At 42.2% G+C, this 25,343-nt stretch overlaps 1 protein-coding gene across 1 annotated transcript in view; it reads right to left on the reverse strand.

The window, feature by feature from the left end:
* Nucleotides 1–16,418, reverse strand: part of RAD50 (RAD50 double strand break repair protein) — an 80,049-nt gene extending 63,631 nt beyond the window's left edge. Inside the window, exon 1 of the mRNA XM_075068123.1 lies at nucleotides 16,286–16,418. The gene's annotated coding sequence lies outside the window, so the exon portion shown is untranslated. The remainder of the gene's footprint in view (nucleotides 1–16,285) is intronic.
* Between the last annotated feature and the right edge of the window lie 8,925 nt (nucleotides 16,419–25,343).

The following is a 25,343-nucleotide window of genomic DNA, read 5'->3' on the forward strand; positions in this document are numbered from 1 at the left end:
CATGTTAAGTCTGTTATAGTGCTTCACGAGTTAACGTTTGTTGCTGGGTTGATGAAATCTATTTATAGAACATACTACCAGTTTGGGGTGTATGCCCTACTTTTTGACAGTCCGCCCTGAGGTTGTCACTCATAGTTGTGAACCACTCCAGAGAGCATGACAGAACCAATGAGTACTAATAAAATGATCTCAAATTTCAGTTTTGCCCTTTCCAGCAGGGGTCATCAAAAGGTAATCAGTCTTACATGATTTTAATCAATTAAAGACCCTTTGGCTAGAGTCTGGATATTTTAGTATACTTGTTAATTCAGGGCTGCTGACTACAGAAAAAAATCTGAAATTTGAACTCTGAAATTTCTGCGACACATGTCACTGATTAGTAATTGTGATGTAGGGCTAAATGCATCCCAGAGTAAGAAATGGAAGGACTCAAGATATAGATGAGCAAATCCCAGTTTATTAGCAACAATTAAAAAACCCAACAATTTAGAAATAACCTGCGCCTCCAGATCAAGCTCCCTTCACAGAGGCCTGCATCCCATACTGCAGTTCCTGCAAATCTTACCAGACCTTGACCCAGACTCCCTCCTATCTGTTAATTTTCATATTTTATTTATTGGCTAGGGTTCCCACCACCCCTTTCCTCTTAAAGGGATAGCACCCTATCAAACTGATCAATCTAGTTTTACAAAAAATATATTAATTTCTTCCATGAGGCACACTGGGTAAGTGGCCTCCAATTTTTGACAAATCAAAATATTTTTAGGCCATCAGTTCTGCTGATCAGATTTTTAACCAAGAAAACTGCCAGAAGCAGGTGAGTGTGCCATACGAAGCAACAATGAGAGTCAGATTCCCCTAAAACTCTGCAAACACACATCAGTTATCTATGGGTTATCTGTTCCTTATGCCATGCTGCACCTGATCCCTTTTCTCCCTCCAACTGGCTCAGGAATGGAGGCTGAAATAGAGAGAAGGAAACAGCAAGAGAAAGAATGTTGCAGCTGGAGGATCAAATCAAAAAGTTTTGCAGATTGCTTCAGATTTTCTTACGCCAGTCATGGGTGATACTAAGTACTGGCATGATGAAAGTGACCAATAGCTACTCAGATGTTGGTAATGCAAAATAGGAGGCTCTGAGTTGTATTTTTAGATAAAAGTGGAGATTAGAACTGCGGTAAGAAAGGAGGTGGACTTTGTGTTCTAAATAGCCTGTGAAGCAGGAAAGGAACAACTTCTGCCAAAAGAGGAAGCTGAGGTCTGCAAAGTTGTCACAACTAGTAGAGCAAAGAAAGCAAATGGATTCACAGAGGTAAATGGAGTATTGCAATGGAGAGTCTTGGTAAAATTAATTTAATTTTTGTAGTGACTGGGGAGCTAGTGGAAGTCTTTCAGGTTGAGAATGATGTGACATTGGTATGAATGGATGAAAGGGCATGTTGCAGAGTTCTAAGCAGGATGGACTTAGGATAGGCGTGATTTGGGAAGCCACAGAGAAGAGATTGTAACAAAGTAAAAAGTAACAAAAGTATAAATAAGTAACTTGGCAGAGTAAGGATCAAGGTATTGGCCGAATCAGGCTATGTTGCAAAGATCATACTAGGCAGACATGCAGAGTGCAGCAATGTGAGGAGAAAAGGAAAGCTCAGATTTGAAAATGACTCCAAGATTACAGATAGGCAAAAGGAAGATCAGAGCTGAGGATGTCCATCTTGGGATTTTCAACTGAAGAAAGCTAAACTGGAGACAGGTGTTTTGGGGGAGACAAATTTGAAGGAAGTCAATGGAGAATTGAAGGGAAAGAGAGAGTTGTGCCATTAGAATAAAAGTGGCAGTTGGAGTTGAATTGTAAAATGTTAGGCCCATGTGAACAAGAAGAAATATGAAAGAGGAATGCGAAAACTTGGGACTATCCCACTAAGGAGTAGTTTAGTGTCCGTGGTGAGGTCACAACTAGAGCCAAAGGTAGTGGTGAAGAGAAGGGAACAACCCCAAATGAGGAGAGAGCCATCAAGACCAATGTTTAAAGCATTCAGGAAGTTGCAAGACATTTAAGATGCTTTAGTGAACACCTGGAGGATAAGTAATATGGGAGGAGGGATAGCTCTGTGGTTTGAGCATTGGTCCACTAAACCCAGAGTTGTGAGTTCAGCCATTGAGGGGGCCATTTAGGGAACTGGGGTAAAAATCTGTCTGGGGATTGGTCCTGCTTTGAGCAGGGGGTTGGACTAGATGACCTCCTAAGGTCTCTTCCAACCCTGAGATTCTATGAAAGAAGCAGCAGAGTAGAGGAAGGTGGTTCAGTGCTGTGGAAGGAATGGAATGGATCAAGGATCCTGTGGACAAGGAGGTGGCTGGAGAGGCCTGTGCCAGAATTTGGCTAGGAAAACATAAGATAGACAAAGAGCAGTAGGGGTTGAGGGTGTTAGGTGCACTGAATAGTGTTGTGTGTGTGTTGCAGTGGAGGGCAAGTTTGTTGAGAAGCATTATGTCACCTGCATTTTGGTAAGAATATTATGTGCACTTGAAAGTATTATGTGTTGGATTACAAAATACCCCTTATTTTTACTTGCTTATTTCTGAAAAATAAGAGAGACAGATTTTGTACCAAACAAACATCCTGTCTGAGTAACTCATACTCTAGTTTCCTCTAGTTTTAAACTGCATGTGTCCCGTTTTTGCATTTTGAAATGGTGGTCACCATAGCCTCGCTGCAGGTGTTCTCACTCCCAGATCTACTTATCCCCTGCCCAGCAATTAGTTCTGTGCCCTAGTCTCCAAATCTATCCTGTCCTCCAGTTCTGACATCTCCCACATCAGTTCTATCCCCCCAAATTTGGGTGGGGGCAGATACAGCAGGGTTCTCTTCTTTCCCTTCCTGGGATGACTGTTGCAGGAAGGGGTGAAGCAGAGAGGAGCCTTGTTGTTACTCATAGGAAGGAGAGAGTGGCTGGGTGCAGAGTTGTTCTGAACTCCTGGGCTTTCTGCTCCCTCTTTCCATCTCTTGTAAGAATAGTGTCAGCCCCTGAAGGGTGAGGGAGAAAGTACTGCCCATGGGTGGGCAAGTGGGGAAGACAGCCAATAAGAAGGATTTCCCCACAAAGCAGGCCTGCAATTGCTGAGTGGGGTTGGAGCATCTTGTGTCATATGAAGATCAGCTCCAGCTCCAGCTGAAATTCCATAACTCATGAAAAAAAATCCCAAGTTGGTAACACTAGGACAGGAAGGGGAGAGTTAGCTGAAAATGTTGGTGGGGAAGGGAAACAATAATGTGGGGTATGGTAGGAGAGGGGAGTGGAGAAGGAGATAGACACCCTAGTCTTCACTCACATGCTTACTATTATTGCAACCAGCAGATGGACCATGTTGTGGTTTCTCTCACTGGACTTCTTGGCCAATACCCCCTCCAAAAATTTAAAAGCATGACCCTTATCACCATTCCACCATAACAGAGTGTATAGGATGGGGGAGAAGTCACATCGCATCCTTTATCTTTAGCGAGCTACACCAACACTTCTGCTGAAACCTATGTGACAACTACAACTTCCTAAATGACAACCAAATGCTTCAAAACTCATTTTTCTTTCTGGTAAAAAAAAAAAGCAAACAAAAACAAAATCAGGAAATTCACTGACATTAAATTTTGTTGACACAGGGTTAAGGTTGTCCTGAGAATTGTGTGCTCTTCTGGAACATCAAATTCAGCAAAACCAAACCTCTGAAAAGTAGAATATAAAGAAATCAGGTGCATGCCTACATAAGCTTAACTCCACCCAATACACTCATAATAAAACATCCTTTCACTCTGCCTTTGCCTGGGAATGGGGCACATGACGACTGGAGAACAGTCTAAAGCCATCGTTTTGCTAAAGTAAAACTTGTGTCTTGGTGCTCTGAGCAGGAGCTACCCTCAGCTGCCATTCACGTAGACATTGAAGCTATTCCACAAAGCCCCACACCTACTATGTTTTACAATCCCTGAGCCCGTGCTAACAACGTCACCCTTACACACAAGCTTCCATTTAACACAGCAGTTTTCCTCACCCATCATAATGTCCCCACATCACTCATATCCTATCCCACTGCTGACAATCCCCACAGGAAGGAAATTTCTGGGTACCGCTACTGACACAGACTCAGCAGTGAAATTAGGCAAACTGCATCCTAGTATAAGTGCACCTGTTTCCTTTCATTACTCACATGGGGTGAAGGGCAAACAGAGGCACTGAGATCCTCCTCCCCTGAGAGGCAGGGCCTCCCCATGTCACCTCATATCACAGTCATAGCTCGCCAAGCTTCTCCAGTTAATCCCTCCTCCATTCAATACAGCTACACCTAACACACTGATGTTGCTGGAGTGCATGCAGATAATTGCCAGTGGTAACAGCAGCTTTGGGGCGGGGGGCGGGGGGGAGGCAGGCGCAGAAACAAGTTTGCATTGGCACGTACTGCAACCTTATTTCCTGATTTTCAGAAGTTTGAGTTGTACTGAAATCAATATTCTGTAGGGCACAAGATATCCCTGGGCAATCTTAACTCTGTTAAGTAAGTGGTTTTTTTTTTTTTTTTTTGTCAGTGAATACACTTTATCTGATCTAGCTAGATGAAGTGAGCAAAAACTGCCATTGCAGTTGTAATTTCCACATAATGATTACAGCTACAGGTTTCAGTGTTTACATAGTACATGGTAGCCTGAGAGCAATTCCTGTAAATAATTTTACTTCTATTCCCTTTGTATAGTCCAAAATTACTAACCGTCAGGTCATTCTTCAACATCCTTTACTGTGCTTTTAACAGTTAAAGGGCTTGCTTCTGCGTTCTGCAGGACCAGAGTGCAGTATGTGCAGGCACAAAGGATCAAAAGGGGTCAGCAAAGGAGAAAACAGAAAGGACCCAGGCCCTGAAAATGAGGATGCTGCTGGTGGCTGCCCAGTAGCAGGAGTGAAGCTTAAGAGGTGAACACATAGCTAAGCACCTTATTAGCATGACGAGCTTTAAACTTACACTTTGTCATGGGAGAGTAAAGTAGCAAGGCCACAGTGAGCAGTGACTTTCCACAACCTACTGATTTAAATTTTGTATTAAAGTTAATGTTTAAAATCAAATTTACACAAGTTAAGAGGGAAGGTACTGTACATGTGGGATCGGGCTTGGGTTATGGGGGATTACAAGTATCAGTTACAAGGTTCACAAGGTACATACGTATCACATAACCAGCATAGATCCAGATTGGGGTGTGGAAGTTTTTAAAATGTCAGTGGATAGATCGGCTCAGGTATGCCAGCCATAGAATGTAATAAGAATCCAAGTCTGTATTGGTGTAGAGAATAAATACATGGGTGGGGTGCGTCCCTAGGTTCATCAGGGAAGGAAGTGGGTTATTTTCCTGATTGGCGGTCTCGGTTACTCGACCTGGTACTAGCGGTGTCCCGTGATGTGTTCTGTGTAGATGTCTCTGGACCACCTGATAGTGTCAGACACCATGGGCTGTCTCATGAGCTGGGCGTAGCATCGACCAACTCTGCACGCTGTCGGTACCGGCTCGTTGTGGGGGTTCCATGCACCCAGGGCTCCCACGATAAGGGCATGTATCTGGACCTTGTAGCCCTGGGTTCTCAGGGTGTCGGCCAGCGGGCTGTACTTCAACGCCTTCTGTGCTCGGGCCTCGTGGAAGGCTGGTGACCTGGACTACACCTAACACTTAGCCTTAGTTGTATCCCTATGGATAAAGAAACTGTGTGTCTTGATTTTATCAGACCAGTCCTGTTTTCCACATGATGCCCCAAGGTCCCAAGAACTTCTTTCTGAATGCCTGCAATGTCCTGGTATTTCAGTTAATCAATCAAAGCGTTCAGGGTTTGGGGTTTTTTTTATCAGTACAGTAGAACCTCAGAGTTACAAACACTTCGGGAATGGAGGTTGTTCATAACTCTGACCAAAAAATTATGGCTGTTCTTTCAAAAGTTTACAACTGAAACATTGACTTAATACAGCTTTGAAACTTTACTATGCAGAAGAAAAATGCTGATTTTAACCATCTTAATTTAAATGAAACAAGCACAGAAACAGTTTCCTTGCCTTGTCAAATCCTTTTTTTAAAACTTTTCCATTTTTTTAACAGTTTATGTTTAACACAGCACAGTACTCTACAATACTTGCTTTTTTTAGTCTCTGCTGCCTGATTGTGAACTTCCAGTTCCAAATGAGGTATGTGGTTGACCCATCAGTTCATAACTCTGCTGTTCATAACTCTGAGGTTCTACTGTACAAAAGATGTGTTGGGGACATACTGCTTATGTTTCATAGACCCCTGTTCCATTCTTGTCATGTAGCAAGCCCGTTTCATGTCAACCATTGCTCAAAGCCAAAGCTTGTCATAATGTGCCAGGTGGCAACACTGCAATAGAGTTCCAATGAACTGATGACTTGGGTGGAGCTGTTCAAAGTAAGGATCCAGAATGAGGAGCACTTGAGTATTTCATGACTCCAAAAAATATTATTCCAAAACTGTCTGGATGTAATTTTTTGAAAATATATTACACTTGTAGCCTCCACACACACTAGCGTTAGAGTTTCAAGAAGCTCGCACACCATGCTGCCCTAGGCAACAGAGACTCAAAGGGTCAGACCAACGCTTTAGGGACCAATCATACTTCTGTTTAAGCCAAATGGCACTACCTTTAATGCTAGCAAGATTGGGCCCTTTACTTTTAATTGTCTTGTCTTTATAGTTAGGGAGACTTAGGAAATAAAACGCAGCATCAGATTTTCATTAATTGACTGCTAAGTATGTTCTTATTTCAATTATACAAAGTACATCAAACATCTTTGATGTACTTCTGCTGAATATCTATTGTTTGATTTAGTGCTGTATCCAAGACTTCTGATTTCAGACAGCAGTTTGCCACAGATGCCCATACAGCTGGCATCACATGCATTTAGCTGGCATTCTGAATACTTTTGACCTTGTTTCATTTTCTTATTCAGATCATTATCTGATTTCCTCCTTTATGTCAGACAGTTTTATCAGATGTGGAAATCACGCACCAGCCCCAGAGTAGATGTTTTACCCATTACGACCTTTTTCATTTCCAAGGTCACTGATTCATTCACTAATTTATATAATATAATAAAATAATAAGAGATATACCTATCTCCTAGAACTGGAAGGGACCTTGAAAGGTCATTGAGTCCAGCCTCCTGCCTTCATTATCAGGACCAAGTACTGATTTTTGCTCCAGATCCCTAAGTGGCTGCCTCAAGGATTGAACTCACAATCCTGGGTTTAGCAGGCCAATGCTCAAACCTCTGAGATATCCCGCCCCCAATTTTGGGGTGGTCACCAGGGACCAAAATGCCAGCCTCCACTGGTATCCAGAATGTATCCTCCTTTTCTGCCTTTCAACTTGGAAACATTTCTTTTTGCTTCCTGTTTCTAGTGTTGCTGGTGCTTAATATCCTGATCCTGCCAACACATACACATCTGAGTAGCTTTACACGCCACTGAGTTCAATGGGACTATCTCCATGCTTGATTCACTTATATGCATAAGTATTGGCAAGATCGGGGCCTACACTTGCTTGTATTGCATTATTGTTTTTGTCTATGTTTGTCTAGTATTGCACTGTTGCCTTCTGGACAATGTTTTGACATGTAGACAGTAATTTGCAAGTCAACATATCACAGTAAGAAGTCAGTGAGGTGGGGGTTGGCTGCTTGAGGAGCAGGGGATTCCTTAGGACGCCATCAACAGAAGACTTTAGAGCAGGGGTCGGCAACCTTTCAAAAGTGGTGTGCCAAGTCTTCATTTATTCACTCTAATTTAAAGTTTTGCATGCCAGTAATACATTTAAATGTTTTTAGAAGGTCTCTTTCTATAAGTCTATAATATATAACTAAACTATTGTTGTATGTAAAGTAAATAAGGCTTTTAAAATGTTTAAGAAGCTTCATTTAAAATTAAATTAAAATGCAGAGCCCCCCCGGACTGGTGGCCAGGACCCAAGCAGTGTGAGTGCCACCCGTACCATAGGTTGCCTACACCTGTGTTATAAGAATATCCATGCTCTGGGCTTCTTTCCTCTAGCTTTTGGGATACCATCCCTGTCTCCGGGACAGAGGAGCTCCCCTCTCATATTCTCCTAAATACATGGCCAGATTTTCAACAGACCCTGGGGGCCGAGCAGGCGTGCAAATCTAGCCCCGAAGTGTCCCAGTGGGATTTGCTGGGGTCAAGAAAACATGGCCCTGCACTCTTCTGAGAATTTGGCCAAGTCTGCATAACCCCCTGGGATTGCTGGAGTTCTCCGCCTGCCTGGAGCTGTGCTCCGAGTGTGTCCCTAACAGGCTGCGGAGCTGGGGGTGATGCTCCCATGCGTCCTCGGCGCTGCTCAGCTGCCGATCCAAACATGCATTGTGCTTCAGGTTTTACTCTCCACTTCTCTCAGCGAGCGGTGTACGTGGCTCAGGTTCCAGATTTCAAATCGTCCCTACCATCTAGCCGTTACTTATATTGTTAATCATTGTTACTACTCCCTAGTGGGGAAGGCGGCTTAGGCTTGACCACTGCTATTCCCTTAGGACGCTCGCGGTCAACGTAGTGCACTCTTTTATGAGCCAGGGTCGGCAACCTTTCAAAAGTGGCCGTATGTAACTTGTGTGCCAAGTCATTATTTATGGCACTCTGAATATTAACAGATATGTTGCATTGCTGGGCAAAACCCAGTAAGTGAGCACTGGTGAATTGTGTGCTAATTTCGAAGGTACTCTATGACCTAGGCGCGGCTAGATTATCTATAAGTCTATTAATATATAACTGGAAACTAGTTGTTGTATGTGTGAAAGTATAGTAAGGCTTTAGAAGAGTTAGAAGCTTCGATTTAAATTTAAATTAAATGCGGACAGCCCTGGATCTAGCCTGTCTGGCCCGGCAGCGCTCGCGCGACTGAGTGTGTGAGATGGCCACTGAAATCCAGCTCAGTGTGCTGCCTCCGCGCCAATCCCTGCCCACTGTAGGCGTCTGCCGCCCCCTGACTTGTGAGAGTCCATATTTCCTAAAGGGCGTCCACGGTAGAGTAGGTCTGTTGGATATATGTGCGTAAGCGTCTGCCAAACTCGTTGGACTGTGTGAGGCGTAACAAAGTCCTGCGGTGCAGCTCTACAGTTGTGGAAGCTCCCAGCGTGTTACCCAGCTGGGATGCTTATTTTCGCTGCCACAGATCGAGCTATATCGAAGGCATACTTCTCACGCACTGCCAGTCTCCTCCCCCGAGTCTCCTTCGCGCGCGGCCGGGACCACCTCCCTCGTGTGCTGCCTCTCATCCTCCTCGTGGCCTGGACCCCAGAAGGGCCTCAGACACGTAGTGCAGTCTACCGGCAAAGGCCTATGATAGCCCGACCTCCTCCTCATAACTCTGCTGGTGATGTTCCGCTCTTGAGGGATTGATTGCAATTCTTTACATGACATGCCAGCAAACTGTCTCTTCTCTCAAAGCGACAAGCCTTAATGCACCAGAGGAAAGAGCCTGATTCTCTCTCTCTCTTTCCCATAACTTTTTCCCGCTCCTCCCCTAGCTGTCACAGATGTTAACAGGACTCCGGGCACAGAAATTCCTCTCACCCTTTGCCCTCACTTAGGCAAAGAAACTTTCCACAAGTTTTAAAAGAAAAATCTTTATATAAAAAGAAGACAGAAAATTACAGAACCAATAATACGTGCATTAAGAGATCAATACAGCGCTCTTGCTTATAAGGAAATAGGATTATAAAACAGGCCTGATTTAAGAAGATAGCCCAAGTAATTACTCAGTTCCAGCAAATCAACACCCATGTAAATTAACAATCAAAGCACATCACAGACCGATTACTTTGGTTTCCTTTGTACTCACAGTTTGAATAGTAGAATATTTGAAAGAAGATGGAGTTAGAAGAAAAGGCTTGTTTACTCACAGACGAAGGGGAAACAAAAAAGACCTCGGAGTTTCAAGTTCCCTCCCTAGACTTTAAAAAATCAAAAAATCCAGGTCTCTGATTGGTCCTCTGGTCAGGTGTTTGGTTCCCCCTTTGTTCACCCTTTGCAGGTAAAAGAAAATTAACCCTTACCTATCTACTTATGACAGTGCTGGACTTAAATTAGTATACACCCAGCTCAGCCATCCCTGCCACTATGCCTTGAAGCCAGCACCTCTAGCAGTGAGAGTGGAGTCCATTCTCCATTGAACATCTATTTACCTTCCAAATGCTGCACATTGCTCTCTTGCATAAGAGCTCTTTCTGCTTTAGGTGATGTTATAGTTACAAACCAGTGGCCTTGCTTCTTTACATTCTGCTCCCTTCAAAGCCACTTCTGATGAAAAAGAAGGGCCAAATCCTGGACCACAGCTCAAAGCATGAGTAAATCAAATACACTGCTCCTCCTCCAGAACAAGGGATCACCAAACCAACCACTGCTACAGCCCTCAGGCTCAAATAAATGAGGATTCTAATTAAAATAATTCCTTTCCTCGCTGGGGTGTTGTGAGGATAAATTCATGTCTCTACAGCACCACTGCAGCTTTTCCATCCCAGCCACCCCACCAAGCAATGGTGGTGCCAAGACCACTGTCCAACCAAGACAATGCTGAAGCTTAATGTCTTGAGATGAAGCCTCAACTGTATCCAAGTTGTGCTTGGCAGAGCTGAGGAAATGGGGGGCAAAGGTGGCTGTAAACCATCTTTATGTACTCTGGGTCCTGGGGTTAGTTAACAGTTGCTTTGCCCATTAGCACAACTTGGATATGCCTGCAGGAGCTGCAATTGCACACCTTGATTGCAGCTGATAGCAGCGAAGCTGTGACGACATGGGTTCTACAAACTCACTTGGGAACCTGAGTAATTAATCAGGTGGCTAGACCACAGTGAAACCTGTGCTGCTACTGCTTCACTACTCCAGTACCTGAGAGCTAGCTCAGTATATCTGCATAAGCTGGGATCACACCCAGTGACTGCAGTGTAGACAGATCCCTGTAGTTACCTGAGGTCTGCTACACATTGGACTACTTGGTAATGACCCCAAAGGGGTGGTTCCACAAACTCAGGATTGCCAGAACCCAACAGTCCTTGAGCCACACCCCTTATAATAGAGGAGCAGGGTGCTTGTCAGGAGTGTGGCTGGTGAAAAGGATGTGGCTGAAGGAGTGCCCTCTACATATCCCCCAGAGAAGGGCAGTCCAGTTGTGTTCTCCTCCTCATTACTGAATGGGCTGGCTTTGCGTTTTGGGAAATTAATCAGAGTGGCAGCTGTTCAACAACAGGTAAGGTCATTATTTATTTAATTGATAATATGTAGAGCAAAGGTCCAGCTCCTGACATTTTTCGTTACTCACTTCATTGGAAATTTTACTTGAGTAAGGAGAAGGTGGAAGGTAGAAAAAAAATTTACTGGAAATATTTTGTTCCAGAAACCCACACAGTGATTGTTTTATCAACCTCAAAAAATCAAGATAAGTTATTCATTTCCTTAAAGAGAAACCATAAAATGATAGTGGATAAGTCCAGAAGCACGCGTTTTCAGACCCACTTTGAGCATTTCAGAACAATGACATTGAATATATATTTTCTTTTGCTAGCTTTGAGCGTCTATGCTGTTCCTGACTCGATTATGACCATTAGAGAAATTCTGAATTCAACAAAAATGATTAAAAATGTAATGAAAGATGATCAGGTAACTGTCAACTTAAACCTTTCTAACAATTGATACATGTAGTCATTTTTCATTCATTATATTTACTTTTTACTGAGATGTGAAGATGTTTACCAACTTCCTAATACTATACACCACAACTTTTATCAGTGTTAATGAAAACAGTATTTGAAAACTTTAATTGCTATTTTCTCTTTCAGAGGTTGAAGATACCAACTCCAGTTCATCAAAATGTAAGTAAAAATATTGATTAAAATGAGTTTCACGATACTAGAAGAGTTCACATTACTAAGTTGTAAAGTCCTAAAATTGTGCAGCCAGTAGATTAGAAAAATGGGTTGTTCTTTCAATTTAATTTTCAAATGAATATTTGCCTTTTTAAGGCAATTATATTAGTCACCATGAAATTAAAAAGGCACTTGCTCCAAATAAACTTTGAATAAACATTAATTTAAAGAACAATATTTTGTGATATGAAAGGAAAGCAAGGACAGCGAACAGTTTGTTTTTATATTTTACATATACATACACACATTTTGTGTAGAAATGATTATCTGAAGTGACATGTTTAAATGAGTAGATGCTTTGATCCAGGGCCAAGAAGACAATCACATTATAAAATGCTCATCGCAGTAAAAGGCAAACAAAAAGGGAAATCAGGATGAAAATGTCAGTACATTTCCTGCATGTGTGTATATGTTCTGCGTGCACAAATACGTTCTCGGTATAATTCACAAAACTATAGAACCTCAAAATGTTTAGTGTAGTTTTAATACAGTTTAGTTAGTGTTATACTGACATGCAAGAGAGTGTTTAATAAAATAATTTTTAAAAAATGAGCTATCAAGGTGTATACTTATTAGATATTAACATTTTTCCCCAAGTAGTAGACATGTGGTTTAAACACATTTGTAAAAGATTCCTAAGAAGTTTTCTGTATGAAATGTTGTTACTTCCATAGTACTGATTAATTTCAAGAGAATTTAATTCCTCTCTCACTCGATGTAATATTTTATCAGTCAGTTTTAATTTCAAATGTGTGAAAAGCCTTAAATTGAAACTGCAGCCACAGGGCCATAACCTCTTGTGGTGTAAACTGATGTAGTTGCTTTACTTCATCTGCCTTTAAGGTAGTGAGGACCACGTTTTCAAGCAACCATACACCTCATTTGCTTAAGAAATTACAAAAAATCATGCCTTGCCAATCAGACATTTGCAAATTGTACTTAATTTGTGCCTGCAGCCTTGGTAAATAGACATACAAGTTAGGTATACAACTGGTTGCCTAAATCTGGCCCTTAAATATCAGAGCCAGTTTCACAATCCATTTGTCACTCTGCGGGGTGAAATCTAGGTCGGTATTTTTTGAACCACACATTTCCATTTAACAGTTGACAATTCTTGAATTTAATTTTGAATAAATATCCTTTTTTTGTAACTTTTTTTTTCTTAGATTGCAGATTGTGCCAGCACAATCTTTGACGGGATAGACCTCCTGGAAAAACAGCCTGAAATGCAAAAATTCTCAACATTTTTTCTCAACCTCAAAAAACTAAAAACATCACTCCAAAAGAACCTGAAAACACAGGTAGGTTTTTATTTCCTTGCTATGTTTATTCTTCCAGAGATCACACATTCTTCATGGGCAGCATAATTTAATGGATTGATCAGGAACTTCTTGGGGTCATACCATACCATTGATTTTTAGACTGAACACTAAGTTGTGTTGAATGAGGACTTCTGCTTAAAATGAGATGGCAAATTTTGACTCTGCATTGTGATTGCTGTAGCATGGACAAATCACTAAATATCTCATGACTCCAGCTTCAGCTGCTCTCAATATAGTTTGTTGTAGTCAGAATATTTAGATGCCTTTTCTCTTTTATCTGTTCTTTATCTCTTTCTACTGAAAGTTTAAAGCAGTTCATGAATTCCAATTCTCTCCTTCTGCCACTGTGTCTGACTGTGTTTCTGTCCTCCTTTTTCTGCCTCTCAGTTTTACCTCTCTGCAGAAAGGAGTCATAGTACGGTACAGTAGAGCCCTGTTTATCTGACTATCCATTATCCGGCTCCCCATAAGTGCATACATGGGATTGTTACAAAGCATTAAAACCTGCCCCCCTTCACTTACAACGTACACAAACTATTACATCTAGTAAAGAATACAGTACTGGTTTTTAAAAATGCAGAAATGATAAACTCAATCAACTCAAAAATAGTACAGGAGTGCTGTTGCTGCAAGTTAAAACGATAATTTTTGCATTTTTAAAAACCGGTACTGTATTCTTTATTAGGAGTACTGGTTCATGCATCCTGTAGATAAAGAAAGGCATTATGTTTTAATGTTTTTCTGGGAGGGATCAACTAGTTTAAAAGCAACTCTGCATCTTAAGATAACAGCTAGAAAGCTTTTTGCCCATTCTCCGGGTTATTTTTTTGATGATCTAATCTGGCCCCAGTCCCAATTAGATCGACTAAACAGGGTTCTACTGTACTTATGTGCATATGTACATGACTGCAGGGTTTGCAAGGACTTGTGAATGTTTGCCCAATGTTTTCAAGATATAAAGAACTATACATGTTAAGTATTTATTAGGTAATTTCCAATTTTTGGTTTATTTTGCAGGCAAGTTGTGATACAGAAAGTGTGACTGTGAGTAAATTTATAAACAAATTGGAACATTTCATCAAAACACAATCCCTAAAAGCAAAACGTTGTGTTGACTGTAGAATCTAATAACATCATTCTCAAATTTAAATTAACAGGGGACATTCATATTTCTGTTAGAGTTATTCTTTCTCTGTGTGAAGACATGCATATCATCACCTCCTCAGGAACTGTACTGATTTGTGTTTGGATTATTACCTTTACAACCATCAGGACCAAGAATGTAATTTTTGTTTTTAAATGGAATTTTAATGCTGCAGAAACAGAGAAATGCCAGTGTGGTATACTACCATGTCCCTGCTCAGAATACCTGTTTTATCTCATCTAATGGGTCAAACTCACCTTGGTATAACTATGATTTCAGCAGAGGATGAATTTGGACTACTGTGTCTAAAATATTTTTGCTTTCCTTGTATTTTGAAGAGCATTCGTCATGATAGAAACAATAATGTAACTGGCGTAAAAGTGACTTAGAAATGTCCACAAATGCAGTATAAAGTCCATTTGAATATTATATACACATACACACACAAATGAGTTATATTTATATAACTTATTTTATTATGAGAACTATTGCATGGACTCTTGTATTCTGTAAACTAAGGTATAAAGTTTGAGTCATATCCAATGATTATGATAAGATGTGGTATAAATATACTTCCTTTGCATTTTAATCTTGCAAAGATCATCTATTTATGGCGATATGTTTCAAGAAGAGATCAAATATAGAGAATGGTGTGACAGGATTCAGAACCTTTCAAGTTTAAGGCCAAGCCTACATTAGAAACATGTGCCTGTATAGTAGTGGTGGGCAACTTGTGGGAAGTGGCAGCCAGCACATCCCTGCAGCCTGTGTTGCTTCCCGCCACTCCCATTGGCTGGGAATGGCGAACCATGGCCACTGGGAGCTGTGGGCAGCTGTGCCTGCAGACAATCAGTGTCAACAAACTGCCTTGCAGCCCACCAGCGGATTACTCTGACGGGCTTCTTGCAGTCCATGGGCCGCAGGTTGCCCACCACCGCTGTATAGCAATGTCAGTTAGGGGATGTGATTTTTTGCAATATTTTCATACCAACAAAACCCCAAATGTAGATGAAGTTATACCAGCATAAAAGTGCTTCTTCTGGTATAACTTAGGCCTGGTCTATACTACGTGTTTAAATCGATTTAAACAGCGTTAAATCGATTTAACGCTGCACCCGTCCACACTACACTGCTCTTTATATCAATTTAAAGGGCTCTTTAAATTGATTTCTGTACTCCTACAAAATGAGAGGAGTAATGCTAAAATCGATATTACTATATCGGATTAGGTTTAGTGTGGACGCAAATCGACATTATTGGCCTCATTATTTTACAGTAGCTACCCACAGTGCACCGCTCCAGAAATCGATGCTAGCCTCGGACCATGGATGCACACCACCGAATTAATGTGCATAGTGTGGACGCGCACAATCGACTTTATAATATCTGTTTTATAAAATCAGTTTAAGCTAATTCAAATTTATCCTGTAGTGTAGACGTGGCCTTAGTTTGCTCAGGGAACTGGCATAAGCTATACCGGTTAAAGCACTCTTTTGCTGATACAAGCTGTGTCTACATTAAGAGGGTTATGGCTATACTGGCAAAAAAATTTCTACAATAGACTTGGCCTTCATCACTGGTTTGAAATGAACTGAGGATAACTAGCAAAATTCATTTTCACCTGCTATTTGTTTGGTGGTCTCTCTAGCCTTGGCTGTAGAGCTTATTTTGTACAATGATCAGCACAGAGTAAAAGAGCACAGCTGTTCACAGTGATTTAGGTGTTGGTGTAGACAGTCTTGTCAAGAAGATTTGGCTACATTAGATGTTGAAGGTGGTGCAACAGCATCCATTGACAAAGATTAGGTACAGATTGTGTGTTAAAGTACACATGCCACCTTATAAAACTTACCACCTCTGGACCAACTGTTGGCAGCAATCTCTGCAGAGAAGCTAGGGACTGAACGAGCCATCAGGACTGACCTCCCTCCTCCCCACAGAGGAGGTCTTCCAGGAAAGACACGGAACATCAAAGCTGGATGGAGGAAGCTTGCACTCCACCGATTCTATCGGGAAATGGAGAACTTCAGTCTTCTAAGCCGTCAGCTCAACAGCTTTCATAAGCACTAAATCACTTACGAAATGTATATATTTTCCTAATATAATATGTAATAATATGAGTGCTCAGTTCACTCAGATAAGAAATTTATTTTGTGAAGTTAACTTAATTATATTACATTTTACCAGTATATGTATTTTGCAGATAAATATTAATTCTATATTTTGTTATTTTTTTAACTAGTGAATAAAATTGTTCTGCCTCTCAACAAATTTGCTTCTGTACATGTTCATGTCTAGCAATTGCCAAATCAATTATGTGAATTAGATTCCTGGTTTTTGAGAAGCCTAAGTAAAGTTGTTGCTAGAGTTAGTTTTTAGGGAGGAACAGATTAAGCAATAGGCAACAATAGGATGTACACTATGGTGCCCGCCTTGAGTGCATTGTGAGGCAGGAGACAAACTGCCTGCAGCTACCAGCAGCAATAGCCGATCATTGCAGTCAGTAGAGCCATCCAAGAGATGAGAGGTTCTCCACTGATGGCCTACAGAATATGGACATGTGTTGATGAGCCATGGAGACCTGGCTAGTCACATGTTGCTGGCTCTTTCCGGCTCTTACAGTGGGAGGGGAAGTGATCCACATGACAATCCTGCTACAAGATGTGCCCCTGTCCAGTGAAAGTTTCAGGCCCTTTGGAACAGGTAAAAGCCAACAGCCCTGCTGTTATATGCCCACCCTCAAACTCGAGAACTGTCAATACTGTAACGAAGGCCTCTGTCACAGAGTGATTGGCTTCTTTAAGAGGTAACGGGTCCAGTCCTGCACATGACTCATTCATCTCTCCTCCCAGATAGGGAAATTAGTGTAGTCACCTGACAGGAAGGTCGTGAGGTTGAATCAGTCCACCCTGGAGACAAACGAGAAGCCTCCTGAAAGACAAAGAAGGGAGACTGCAAGGAGGAAGGCTGTCAGACCCCAGAACCAAGGAGCAAAACCTTGCAGAATCACAGCACAGGATCCAAGAAGGAGGGCTATGGGGCCCCAGAATCATGGAGAAGGTACCTTGGGACTGAGGGGCCAAAGAGTCTGTATTCTGAAAAGACTTAGCAAATAACACCTCATAAAGGGGGATCTTACTTTAAGTATTCTGGCTTATGAGCAAATTATTGCAACAATCACAAGGGAGCTGAGGGTGAGATGGCTGCAGGGCCATGCTGCGCCACAAGGGGCTGTGCTCGGGGATGGCACCCTACTAGTCTCCCCAACAAATGCTTGAATGTAGCCTTCAGTATATGCTATGTAGCAGGTTGGCAGATGCTGCAGAAAGGAGTGAAGGCTAGAGAGTCCATTCATTTAAAGAAAAATGCTTTCTTAGACCGACAATAAGGCAAGAGGCTGCACCACTGGGCAACAAACTCCTGGAAATAGCTTCAGTGGTCCCTGAGAGCTGTACTGAGTTTGTTGGTAAATTTAGCACAGCCTGACAGAATCCAAACTTGTGTAGCTGAAAGTATGGGATGGGGATGATGAACATGTGGGGAATTCAGAGGATCTACTCCTCTGAGAAAAGATTGCACAAAGTGGCAGGGATTTTCCAATCTGGTCCAAGGGCAATTTTTTTTGCAGGATTCTTAGGATACCCAGGGGTGAGTTATTTCTGGCATAGATAACTAAGCAGCATCCAGAGAGGGGTTTAAGTCCACCAAACAAGGACTGAGTGGTAGAAGCTTAATGCAGTGCTCCTATGAGCCACTCTATCACATTACTGCTTTGTAGCAGAAAATAGCCCTATGAAAGGAGATTGAAAAACTGCAGGGGAGTGTTATGCTGTTGGAAGTTAAACTAAGACATATTGATTATGAGTTTGTTACTTATCTCCTTTCATTTTTTGAAATTGGCTGGGAGTTGGTATATAGCTCGGATCTCTCTAAAAGACCACAGCAAAAGTGTCAGGGCGCGGTTTAGGACAAGCAGGGCTTGATTTTTAAATTTCATGTTCATGTAGAATTGCAAAAACATGTTTAATTTTCTACATGTCCTTACTGTGACTGGGAATACAAGCCAGATTTTTGTATGCACAAATGCCCACCCTCATAAACACTATGGTTCAGAATATAATATCCATGCTTTTCTGTAGAAATGATTTGATTGGATCCTTTTATTTGTTTCATTCAAGAGGCAATAGATTCCCAACACTCTCCTTGAATCTGGACACAGCAAATCCTTGTTTATCATATGTCTTCTGGGTTAGCACTGGTCCACTTCTTTTCATGTTCTGGTTACGTGATAATGTATCTTCTTCCTTAAGGAGAGCTGAATTACTCTTGCTATGTGAATTAGTTGTGCAAGTCTCCTACCCTTCTGAGGTATTGCTATTATGAAGTACAGTACACTCAAGACAGACGGTGCCATTGTCAGGGAAAGGCCCAGAATCAGATAACCTTCTAATTAAATTCTATCAGTAATAATGACTCAGTGGGAATACTTTCCCCCAGCTCTATGCACAATATATAAAGAAGGAAAAATCCCAAACACTGCACTGAACCAAATACCCCTAAACTTTGGGCAGGTTCAAATGGGACTTAGTCACCCAACCTCCTTATGTGTTCTTGATGTTTATGTATCCCACTAGGCCTCTATCTGCATCTTTAGGCATCTAAATACCTTTGAAAATCTGGCCCTTAGAAGCCTACATTCCATTTTGACAAGTGACTAAAGCATTTAGGAACCCAGGTCACTTATCCACTTTTAAAAATTGTACTCCTAGTCAGTGATTCGTGGTGTCAAGAATACAATTGCAAGAGACTCTTGTGCTAAAAGTCATAGGTAAATCTATCTTGGATGCTTCTAAGGTGCCATGCTATCTAAACCCTATGGGAGGGGCAGGTCAAAGGGGTGATATTTGTTAAATTTGTCAGTAGATCCAAAACCATACCAGAGCTGTTTAAATCCACAATCACCTCTAGAGATCAGATAAACTGATCAGAAGTAACCTTATCAATAGGATACTTCAAAGCATGCTTAAATACACATTTCAAGTGCTCATCTTTCAGTCTGAAGTACCTAAGTCAGTTGAAAATGCATTTACAAAAACCTATGAAAACAAACACTGCCATCATTACTTCTGGGGCATTTAACCATCTCTGTCAATCTTTAGCAGGTGAATACAGGGCTAGTAAGTTGAAGTTGAGCCTTGTCACTTAAATAATCAAATGGATTTGGAGAGTTGGAACAAAACTATTATGGGGCAAAATCAAAAGAGCAGTGTCAACTTGACTTTTTTTAAACAAACTAATTTAAAACATTGCAGTTCCTCTTTGAGCACTGTTCAGATGGTGGCCCTGATTCAACAAATTCCTTAAGCATACACCTAACCTAACCTAAAGCATGTAAGTGGTCCCATTACAGTCATGTAAGTTAGGCACCTCATTCAGCACATTGCTGAATCCGGATCAGTCTGTTTTCCGTATATGTATATTTTAAAATTCTTTAAAAAGAGTTTTTATACAGATTATTCCGGCTCTGGTGATATTTCTAAGGGTCTTCTAAGTAAGAGAGAAACTATACAGGAGAACCCAGTGACACTGACTACCCAGAAACTGCACAGAGTTTTAAAAACAAAACACCATGCAGAGCTCTGGGGGAAAAAGGGGGCGTTTTCATTACCATCTTTTAGTTGTCTTATGTGTCACTAGAATTTTCAAGGAAATGTGATTATCGGACAGCAGCCATTTAACATTACCAGAATTAGCATTTGCCTGTGAGAATGTAGAAGGCCAATAGGGGAGAATGAGGGATATTGCTATAACATTTTTATGATTATTGTATGCACATCAGTTTACCTGCTTGATATTATTCTGTGTGAATGCATGGAGTTAAATCAAAAGGAGACTGTTAGGGAAAAAACAACATGCAACAAAACAATGACAGAGATCAAATTCCTCCACAGAGAATACCAAGGATCCTGAGGAGAACAATGGAGGACTTTTAATTGGGAAATGCTGGTTCCAGCCAATTAAGCAGATTTGTTTTCCCAAAGCCAGAGCCTAGGGTCAAAGGGACACAAAATCATTATAATCCTTTTGAGAGGAAGCTGGGAGCAGGCAGCAGGTGCTGGAAGGGAGAATGCAGTAGTGTAGCCTGTTGGGTGAATAAACAATACATGTTTCAGAGAGGTAGCTGTGTTAGTCTGTATCAGCAAAAACGCTGAGGCGTCCTTGTGGCACTTTAGAGACTAACAAATTTATTTGGGCATAAGCTTTTGTAGGCTAAAATCCATTTCATCTACACAAAAGAATAAATGGACACAAATCAGACATAAAGAATGGTAACATTCAAAAACCAGTAGGAGAGCACTTCAACCTCCCTGGACACGCAATAACAGACTTAAAAGTGCCAATTCTTCAACAAAAAAACTTCAAAAACAGATTCCAAAGAGAAACTGCAGAACTGGAATTAATTTGCAAACTGGACACCATCAAATTAGGCCTGAATAAAGACTGGGAGTGGTGGGGTCATTACAAAAAGTAATTTTCCCCTCTGCTGATACTCACACCTTCTTGTCAACTGTTGGAAATGAGTGATGTCCACCTTGATTGCATTGGCCTCCTTAGACTACAAAAGTAATTTCCCTCCTTTGATATTCACCCCTTCTTGTCACCTGTTGAGAATAGGCCACTTCAACCTTAGTTAAATTAGCCTTGTTAGCACTGACCCCCTGCTTGGTAAGGCAACTCCCATCTTTTCATGTGCTGTAATATATATACACACCTGCTTTCTGTATTTTTCACTCATTTCAAACCGATGAAGTGGGTTTTAGCCCACAAAAGCTTATGCCCAAATAAATGTGTTAGACTCTAAGGCAGCACAAGGACTCCTTGTTGTTTAAACAATACATGTGAGTCACTTTAATCAGCTATTGGCCATAGGCTCTTGCCGGGGCCGCCCAGAGGATTCAGTGGGCCTGGGGCAGGGCCGGGTCTTCGGCAGCAATTCATCAGTGGGTCCCTCTCAGTAGAGCAGCTGCCGATCACGCTTCCCCCGCCCGCCCCACTGCTTGCGGTGCTTGTACTCACCAGGCGGCACTCCAAGTCTTCGGCTGCACTGAAGGACCCGCTGCCAAAGACCCGGAGCGACTGAAGGGCTCACCGTGAAAGTGCCGTCGAAAAACCCGGAGCAGCTCGTGGGGCCCCTCTGGGGCCCAGGGCAAATTGCCAAACTTGCCTCCTCCCCCCTCCCTGGGTGGCCCTGGCTCTTGGAGGGAAGCTTTCATGCAGTGCCAAATACATTTGGACTGGTCACGTTGACATGGTTGGGAAACAGGGGGACTGCAACCCACTGATCCAATCCAAGAATGTTGTTCCACCCTTCAGAGAGATGAAAAATGCCAAGCATGTCATCTGGCTGTGGCACACTCGAGAGGGACTGGAAAGGTGTAAAAGGCAGCGCACCCTGTAACCATGACGCCAATGTTTTCAAAATCCATAGCACTATGCATCAACATCTTTACTGAGTTCAATGGGAGCTGCAGGTGTGTGGCACAGTGGAAAAATCTGACCAACTATTTAACTGCTTAAATATAGGTTTAGGAGTCTAGCTTGAGGCATCCAGCTTTGAAAATCTGGATATCAGTGCATTGCCAAAAAGATTTTCTATTATTCCACAAAAATTAACCCCTTAAAATAGGTCAAGAAATGAATCCAGGATTTCCTCTTCCTTTGGATTTTATTAGAAGGAACTGAAACACCAATCTCAATGCATGTCAGAAGAAGGGGTACTTATCCTGTGTTTTTGACCATAATAGTCCCACTAGAAGAGCAACGGGACATGAAAGAGAATCTAAAGAGAGCTGGATTAGAAGCATCATCTTTGTGGACAGACACCAGAATGAAGTAATTCAGCCTTTAAGATATGGAAATAGCATTATCTAGCTACGGGGAGTGTATCTTTTCTGTACAACAGATATTTAATGCTATGTCCTAAGCTTATATATTCTACAAGCGAAATGCTTTAGAACCCACTCCTTTTCCCTGCAATTTATCACAATCAATGAATATATCAAGCTGTGATGTTGTCTAATTAAAATATAACCATGCAAACCATTGTTGCTACCACTGCTATATAATTGCAGCAAATTTTATATAAAATATAAGGGTTAAACAGCTTGCAGGCAGAATGACCCAAAGTCCACCTTTAAAGTCATGTTAGAAAGGTATGCGAATGGTCATGAGGGGCATTCATGCTAAATAGGCTTGTCATAAACAGATAAGAAAAGTTAATACCACAGAAGTACTTTATATCTCTTTGACTGTAAAGGGTTAACAAGTTCAGTAAGCCTGACTGTCACCTGACCAGAGGACCAATCAGGAGACAGGATACTTTCAAAAATCTTGAAGGGGGAAGTTTCTGTTGAGCGCTGTTAGTTTTTGGTTTTGTTCCTCGGGGCCCAGAGGCCAGACGTGCAACCAGTTTCTCTCCATCTCCTTGATACATGATCTATAATTCCAAATATGAGTATAGATAGATAAAGCGAGTTACGGCTTATGTTGTTTTCTTTATTTGCAATGTGCATTGGCTTGAAGGAGTTAATTGTGTATTGGTGAAGAGTTCAAATTGTATTTTGACTGAAAGCATTTTAATTGTACTTGAAATATGGCTGAGGAGTTATTCCCATGCCTATAGCTAAAAAAAACCCTACTTAATCCTCTAAATTTCAAAGATAATTTTACTGTTTTTCTCTCTTTATTAAAAGTTCTTGTTAATAGACTGATTTGTTTTATCTGGTGAGACCCGCAAGAGTCTGGCGATTCACAGGGAAGTTGTGGGGAAAGGAGGAATGGGAGGAGAAGGCTAATTCTCTCGTGCCAGGATTATTCTCTCTCGGGAGAGTCTGGGGGAGGAAGAGAGGAAGGAGGAAGGTGAATTTTCCTCTCGTTTTGTGTTTCAAAAGTTGAATACAGTGATCTTCAGGTAACCCAGGGATGGGGAAGGCCTGGAGAGGAAGTGGGGAAGGGTTTTCTCATGTGTTAGGGATCAGACGGTTGGGTCTTGGGGTCACGGGCAGTTTTGGGGGACCAGAGTGTACCAGGCACTGGAATTCCTGGTTGGTGGCAGCGCTACAGGTTCTAAGCTGGTGATTAAGCTTAGAGGAATTCATGCTGGTACCCCATATCTTGGACGCTAAGGTTCAGAGTGGGGAATTGTACCATGACAAGGCTAGAACTTTGAAATGCAAACCTATATTGTTAGAAGTGATACTAATTGTATGTATCTTAGATGTTACCTGTCTGACACAATAGCTACTAATTCAGAGATCAAAACGGAACAATAACATTTAGATGAATCTTGAGTGAAGTAATGTCATTGTCTATATGTCTCTTTGTAGTTTGTGATATACTGCCTAATGGAAAAATTGCCCTATGTTAATTTGTGTAACTAATTACCAGTGGTGTTTAGAAAGCAAAAAGTTACATCAAAAGCCTATTGATTACCCAGGACTGCATGGTGAAGTGGATGCTAGAACATCGTATAAAAGCATCTTTGGGTCCTGATTCTGTCATTTCAGATCTGCTTCAGGTTTCACACAGGGGAAGCGTAAGCCATAAGAAATAAGATCCCAGTCCTAAGCTGGACACTCTGCAATGATATTGGACATTGGACTATAACCAGGGCTGTCCCTAGCCATTTGGGTGCCCTATGTAGTCCGCCACCCCAGGTCTGGGAGGCGGGAGCTGTGGGGGGCCAATTTTCGGGGCCCCACAGGCCCAGAGTGGCCCAGAGGATTAGCGGGGGGCCAGGAGCAGCCCACTCTGCTTCCCTCACCTGGCCTCAGTCATGTCGCTTGGGGGACGGGGTTGGAAGAAGGGATTCCCCCCTAGACACACACTTACAGGCAGCAGCGAGAAGTGGAGCCCACTCTACACCACTAGCTCCCAGCTGCGGCGCTCCGCTTCCCACCGCCGGGGGCAATCCTTTCTCCAACCTGAGCCACATGGCTGTGGCCAGGGCAAGGGAAGCGGAGCAAGCTAGGGCTGCGTCTCTCTGTTTCCAGTTGCTGGTCAGGAGAGGGGGGTGATCCTTTCCCCACATTCACCGGTGGCGGGAAGTGGAGCGATGCGGCTGGGAGCTGGAAGAGTAGAGCGGGCTGGGGCCGGGTTGCTCCACTTCTCGCTGCTGCTGGTGAGTGCGGGGTGGCTGGGGGAAGAGGTGGAATGGGGGTGGGCCAGGGGTGGAGCAGGGGGGAAAAAGGTAAGAGGCAGGGCAGAGGGAGTTGTCCCTAGGGACAGCCCTGCCCCTCGCAGGGGGGGCCAGCCGAGGGATAGGGCTGGTCACCAGGGCTGGTGCTGCCACGTATGCAGCACGCAGCTGCCTAGGGCACCATGCCCCAAATTTCCTGGTGCCCTACACAGCTGCGTATGTCTAGGGACGGTCCTGACTATAACCTATCTCTGAAAGAACGCTTTGCCATCTCTGCTGTGAATCTAAACCTCAAGAATTAAACTCATGTCTATATGTATATTGATCTTTTAACCTATACTCTCTCTCGATTTTTAATAAATTTTAGTTTAGTTAATAAGAACTGGCTGTATGTGTGTATTTGGGTAAGATCTGGAATATTCAATAACATGGAAGGTAATGTGTCCGATCCCTTGGGATTGGTAGAACCTTTTATTTTATATGATGAAATATGATTTTCAGAAATCTTCATCATATTTGATTTGGGTACCTGGATGGAGGCCTGAGGCTGGGTCACTTTAAGGGAACTGTGGTGTTAGTTTTTGGGCAACCAGTGAGGTAATAAAGAAGCTGTTTCATGCTGGCTTGGTAAATCTAAGTATTGGACTATCCACCAGTTGTGGGGTTTGTCTGCCCCATTCTTTGTGGTTCACTCTAATTGAGTGACCTTGGC

This window comes from Chelonoidis abingdonii, chromosome 7, assembly GCF_003597395.2.
Source record: "Chelonoidis abingdonii isolate Lonesome George chromosome 7, CheloAbing_2.0, whole genome shotgun sequence".
In the NCBI taxonomy this organism is placed as follows: domain Eukaryota; kingdom Metazoa; phylum Chordata; order Testudines; family Testudinidae; genus Chelonoidis; species Chelonoidis abingdonii.